The following is a 7127-nucleotide window of genomic DNA, read 5'->3' as shown; positions in this document are numbered from 1 at the left end:
AGATAGGAATGGTAGTTCCTAAGGAGAATTGGTGTTTGTAATCAAAGATGATTATAGTGAAATTCTATCATTATTGTGATGGAGATTGGATGTAGGCTGCATTGCACTTAGCAGCTGAACCAGGATATATCTGGGTGTAATTTTCTCTCTTTTCTACTCCATTTCTGTTTCTGCTGCACAGGAGATAAAACTGAAAAATATCTCGTTCCGGGTCATGAGATAAAAAGAAAAAGTCTCGTGGCTGGGTACGAGACAAAAATCAAAAAGTCTCCAGAAGTTGTTTCAAAGACCTGCAAGTGTTGTTAAGTGAAAAAGGGGCTAAGATTCAACCCCCTGGTGCGGCATTTTTATACCCACAGATTAACCGGCAAGTGCACCGGGTCGTACCAAGTAATATCTTACGTAAGTAAGGATCGATCCCACGAGGATTGATGGATCAAGCAACAATGGTTGATTAAATTACTTAGTTAGATAAACAGAATAGTATGTTGAGTGTTCAAAGAGCATTAAACAGCAACTCAGAATATCAAAAGAATAGACAAATAATTAAGTTGGGAATAAAATATAGAGAAGATAGTTAAGGCTTTAGAGTTATCTATTTTTCCGGATTAACTTCTCTTACTAACTATTTTAATCATGTAGAATTTAATTTATGGCAAACTATATGTGACTAGACCCTAATTCCTTAGACCTTTCTAGTCTCCTCTAAAATTCATTAACTGCCAATTCCTTGGTCAATTAATTCCAATTAGAGGGTGAAGTTCAAATTCCAGTTTATATGCCACAAAAATTCTAATTACCCAAAAATAAGGGGATTATATGTCACGTATCCCATTAAATCCAAATAATTAAAATTTAGGAGAAATTATTTTCAAGCTGTTGTTCAAGTAAAGAGCTTTTCCAAGTTTTACAAGAACTCAAATAGAAAGAGGGTCATACTTCCGTTCCACCTAAATTCATAAAATAAAGTGCGAAAACAATTCTTAATTATAAATCCATGCATAAATTAAAATAGAAAAGCAATAAAATCAATCCATACAAATAGACAGAGCTCCTAACCTTAACAATGAAGGATTAGTTGCTTATGTTTCAAAGAAGAAAACTAGGATTGTAAATTGGAATGGAATAATGTTCAGAGTTCCCATCTGATGGCATCTAAATTCCTATTTATAACTAATTCTCATTAATTTAAAATCTAATTATCTAAAATTAAAAATAATATCTTTTCCTATTTTAAAAATCAAATTTGAATTTAAATCAAAATTAATTATAATAATCATCAAGTCTTCAATTGATGGATGGGGACCACTTGATTCCTTCACTCTGCAGCATCTGATCTGTGCTTTCTGGGCTGAAAATTGGGTCAAAAGCAACCCAGAAATCGCCCCCAGTATTTTCTGCACGTGGCGCATGTCACGCGTACGCGTCGCTGGTCTTTTTCGCAAGTCACGAGGACGCGTCGGTCACGCGCACGCGTCGCTGGTCTTCTTCGCAAGTCACGCGGACGCGTCGGTCACGCGGACGCGTCGGTCACGCGCACGCGTCGCTGAGCAAATCTTCAAATCACGCGTACGCGTCAGTCACGCGCACGCGTCGCCATGGAAAGCTCCAAATCACGCGCATGCATCAGTCACGCGTACACGTCGCTCCTCGCTGCCATCTCCTTTTGTTCTTGTGCTGCAGAAACTCCATCAAATCCAGCCGAATGCTACCTAAAATAAACAAAATTGCAAAAGACTCAAAGTAGCATCCATATTGGCTAAAAGATAATTAATTCTTTATTAAACTCAACAAATTAGATGCAAATTCACTAGAAAAAGATAGGAAAGATGCACATGCATTACAACACCAAACTTGAATTGTTGCTTGTTCTCAAGCAACCAAAACTAATATAAGCTTAGGATGTGAATTTGCATGAGAATGAGAATTCGATTAAGCTCATGTCTCTTCTTATAGTGGAGTTTACAACTGTAATCCTGAATAGTTTTGGCATCTCACTCTCCTTTGAATCAGAAGAATGTTACTGTCATCTGGAATTAGAATCCGGATAATATTATGAATTCTCTGATCTTTTGTAATTCAATTTAATCCTTGAACACATCAATTTTTCTTTGGTGCGTTGCACCTTGAGCCTAGCTGCGACTTTAGATGTTTTGTCTCAAGCTTTACTTGACACAAAAACACCACAAGCACTTAACTGGGGAACTCTCTTTAAGTTCTAATTATTTTTATTTTATTTTTTTTATTTTTTTATTTTTATTTTATTTTTATCCCCAGACAGTGGTGCTCAAAGCCTTTGGCGTACTCTGCAATTGATCTTGACTCTAAATATTTTGTCTCAAGGATTACTTGACACAAGAACACCACAAGCATGTGGCTAGGGAAACAACTCTTTGAGCTTTTAATCATGTCTGACCTCCTTAGTCATTGATGCTCAGAGCCTTGGACCTTGCTTTTTATTTTTCTTTTGCTTCAAGGATTAAACTTTTATTAATTTCAGAGAAATCATAATAATTCTCTAAATTCCTGTTCCTTGTACATTAACATTCTTTGATTCAAATTTAAATATGCACTGTTCATGTCATGCATTCAGAATTACAATTAATACCACCACATTTAAGTAAATAAGACTACTCTTAAAATTTACTCAATTTCTCATGCAATACATCACTTCTGTATTTTTTATTTGAATTCAAGCTCAGTGGGTAATACATGAGACATCTTTTCAGAATTAAAGCAATTAAGAGAAAACTAAACTAGACCTAGGATTCTAACTAATAAAGGATCATGCAACAAACAAAGCAAAACAGCAGAAAACCAGAACATAACATAGAAAAAGGGGGGAGGAATAAAAAATATGAAAGGAACCCAACCACCTTAGTTATCCTAGCAGTCGCTTTATTCTTCAAGTTGTGCTCCTCCGTGAAGATGATTCGCCTCCCTTTTGGTGCCATAGGAACAAACAGAAAACCCTTAAGCGAAGCGTCAACACCAAACTTAAAGGTTTGCTTGTCCTCAAGCAAAGAAGAACTGAAAATAGAAAGAGACAAATATTATAATAAAAGAAAACGAAAAGGATAAAAGAACAAGAGAGAATTAGGATTGGGAGAGGGGGAAAGAAAATTAAAACTGGGCGGCAAACTAGTGTAGTAGTGCGGCGCTGGCGATGTGTACGCGTACGGCACGCATACACGTGGGTCGCAAAACTTCTTAATGACGCGTCAGCATCAGGCACGCGTCCGCGTGCCCTGGGTTTTGTGCGATTCGCGCGAAGGCAGCCGTGCGCACGCATGACTCACTGTTTGCGTGGCTTGGGAACTAATATTGGCATACGACACGTTCGCGTCATGCACGCGCACACGTCAGGGACGCGTCCGCGTGACCAAATTTGTGCGTCTATCATACTTCCTACCCCAAGCCAGCATAACTCTCTGCCCAAACACTCTTTTGCGTCGATTTTTCAGGTCACGCGTACGAGTCGCTGACGCGCCCACGTGAATGGTGAAAATCACAAACGACACGCACGCGTGGGGTACGGGTACGCGTGAGTTTGTTTGTGCTAGAGGCATCATTCTTGCGCCACTCCCGCGCAACCCTCTGTTCAAATTTATTTTTCACGCACACCCATCTGACGCGTACGCGTCAGCGACGCTTGCGCGTCGTGTGCCCTCTTCTCTTTTTTTTTTCGGTTCTTGTTCTAAAATAGCTGCATGATCAGAAAATTAGTAAGAACTCAATAAAAATCAAATAAGTAAGAAAACTACTACTATAAAAAATAACTAAGGATACGAAATTATCGGGTTGCCTCCCGACAAGCGCTTCTTTTACGTCACTAGCTTGACGGTCAGTTCTGCTAGTTCAGCAGATGAGTGGACCTCTGGCGATCAATCTCACCTCCATGATAGTGTTTCAACCTCTGGCCATTCACTGTAAATTTTCTGTCAGAATTCTCTTCTTGTATTTCCACATGACCATATGGTGAAGCTCTGGTAACCACAAACGGTCCTGACCATCGAGATTTCAGCTTCCCGGGAAAGAATTTGAGCCTTGAATTATATAGAAGCACTCTTTGTCTTGGCTCAAAGACGCTGATGGCAATCTTCTTGTCATGCAGTAGCTTGATTCTCTCCTTATAAAGCTTGGCATTCTCATAGGCTGAATATCTGAATTCATCAAGCTCATTCAGCTGAAGCATTCGCCTAATTCCTGCAGCTTCTGAATCAAGGTTCAGATACCTGATTGCCCAGTAAGCTTTATGCTCCAGCTCAACTGGCAAGTGACAGGCTTTGCAATAGACCAACTGGTAAGGGGACATGCCAATGGGAGTCTTGTACGCTGTCCGGTATGCCCAGAGAGCATCATCAAGCTTCCTAGACCAATCCTTTCTTGAAACACAGACGGTCTTCTCTAGAATCCTCTTAAGTTCCCTATTAGAAACTTCAACCTGTCCACTTGTCTGAGGGTGATAGGGGGTTGCCACTTTATGACGGACTCCATATCTCTGCAGAAGAGAGTCCAGTTGTCTGTTGCAGAAATGGCTTCCTCCATCACTAATGAGTGTCCTTGGGACACCAAACCATCTAAAGATATATCTCTGAAGAAAGCTCATTACCACTTTGGCATCATTGGTGGGCAAAGCCACAGCTTCCACCCACTTGGACACATAGTCAACTGCCACTAGAATATAGTTGTTTGAATGTAAGGGTGGGAAGGGTCCCATGAAATTAATACCCCACACATCAAACAACTCAACCTCAAGAATCTCCTATGGCATTTCACGGTTGGCAGGGAGATTTGTGGCTTTTTCACATCTATCACAGTGCTTTACAAATGCTCTTGAGTCCCTGAAGAGAGTCGGCCAGTAAAACCCACTCTGAAGGACCTTTGTAGCTGTCTTTTCACCACCAAAGTGGCCTCCGTACTCAGAACCATGACAGTGCCAAAGAATCTGCTGTTTTTCTTCATCTGGGACATATCTCCGGATGATTCCATCTGAACACCTTTTAAAAAGGTATGGTTCCTCCCAAATGTAGTACTTTGCATCAGTCAATAGCTTCTTCACTTGTTGCCTACTGTACTCCCTTGGGATAAAATTCATGGCCTTATAATTTTCAATGTCTGCAAACCATGGTGCCTGCTGAATGAGAAACAATTGCTCATTCGGAAACGTCTCAGTTACAGCTGTGGGTGGTTGTGCTCTTGCTTTAGGCTCAATTCTGGAAAGATGGTCAGCTACTTGATTTTCTGACCCTTTCCTGTCTTTTATCTCAATATCAAACTCCTGAAGGAGCAACACCCATCTGATTAATCTTGGTTTAGAATCCTGTTTGGTTAGAAGGTACTTCAAAGCAGCATGATCAGTATAAATAATAACCTTAGAACCAAGTAAATAGGACCTAAACTTATCAACAGCATACACAACAGCTAATAATTCCTTTTCTGTAGTTGTGTAATTCTTCTGGGCATCATTTAACACATGACTGGCATAGTAAATGACATGTACAAGCTTACCATGCCTCTGTCCTAAAACAGCTCCTATAGCAAAGTCACTAGCATCACACATTAATTCAAATGGTAGATCCCAGTCAGGGGAGCTATAATGGGAGCAGAGGTAAGGTTTGCTTTCAGAGTTTCAAAAGCATGCAAACAATCAGAATCAAAGACAAAAGGAACATCAGCAACCAACAGGTTGCTTAGAGGTTTAGCAATTTTAGAAAAATCCTTTATAAATCTTCTATAAAATCCTGCATGACCCAAGAAACTCCTGACTGCCTTAACATTAGTTGGTGGTGGTAATTTTTTAATTACCTCCACCTTTGCTCTATCAACCTCAATTTCCTTACTTGAAATCCGGTGTCCAAGAACAATACCTTCTGTAACCATAAAATGACATTTTTTCCAATTTAAAACAAGGTTTGATTCTTGACACCGTTTCAAGACAAGAGATAAATACTTAAGGCAGGATTCAAAAGAATTATCAAAAATAGAAAAGTCATCCATAAATACCTCAATAAACTTTTCAACCATATCAGAAAAAATTGAAAGCATACACCTCTAAAAAGTTGCTGGAGCATTGCAAAGTCCAAAAGGCATTCTTCTATAGGCAAATACTCCAAAGGGGCATGTAAATGCTGTCTTCTCTTGATTATATCCAGAATATCCATCTAGAAAAGAATGAAATGCATGACCAGCTAACCTCTCAAGCATCTGATCAATGAAAGGCAGGGGAAATGATCCTTCCTTATAGCAATGTTGAGCCTCCTGTAGTCTATACACATTCTCCATCCTGTGACTGTTCTTGTGGGGATAAGCTCATTCTTTTCATTCTTGATCACTGTCATCCCTCCTTTCTTGGGAACTACCTGCACAGGACTTACCCAAGGACTGTTAGAAATAGGATAAATAATTCCTACTTCCCATAGTTTCATTACCTCTTTTTAGACCACCTCTTTCATAGTTGGATTGAGTCTCCTTTGTGGTTGCACAATTGGTTTAGCATCATCTTCAAGGAGGATCTTGTGCATACACTTGGTTGGACTAATCCCCTTCAAGTCACTAATGGTCCACCCAAGAGCTGTTTTATGGCTCTTGAGTACTAAAATAAGCGCCTCTTCGTCTTCAGGCTTCAGGGAAGAGCTAATAATCACTGGATATGAGTCATTCTCACCCAAGAACACATATTTCAGAGAAGGAGGTAAGGATTTGAGCTCAAGCTTGGGGGCTTCCTCCTCTGCTTTAGGCGTGTGAACCATAGCCTTCTGGGGTGGTGAATTATCAACTTCAACTAATTCATACTCAGAGATAGGATCCAGAATGTCATCAAGCACCTTAGCTTTCAGTACCTCTTGAACAAGTGGTTCAATAACATCTATTTTCATACACCCTTCAGAATCATTAGGGTGCTTGAGAGCTTCAAAAACATGAAGGACCACCTGTTCTTCATTGACCCTCAGGGTCAATTCACCGTTTTGTACATCAATCAGAGCTCTAACTGTAGCTAAAAAGGGTCTACCAAGTATAATATAAGATTTTACCTCCTCTTCCATGTCTAATATAACAAAATCAATAGGAAAGATGAATGGTCCTACTTTAACAAGTAAATCCTCAACAACACCCACAGGTAATTT

The sequence above is a fragment of the Arachis hypogaea genome, chromosome 14 (assembly GCF_003086295.3).
Source record: "Arachis hypogaea cultivar Tifrunner chromosome 14, arahy.Tifrunner.gnm2.J5K5, whole genome shotgun sequence".
NCBI lineage: Eukaryota > Viridiplantae > Streptophyta > Magnoliopsida > Fabales > Fabaceae > Arachis > Arachis hypogaea.
This window is presented reverse-complemented; position numbering follows the sequence as displayed.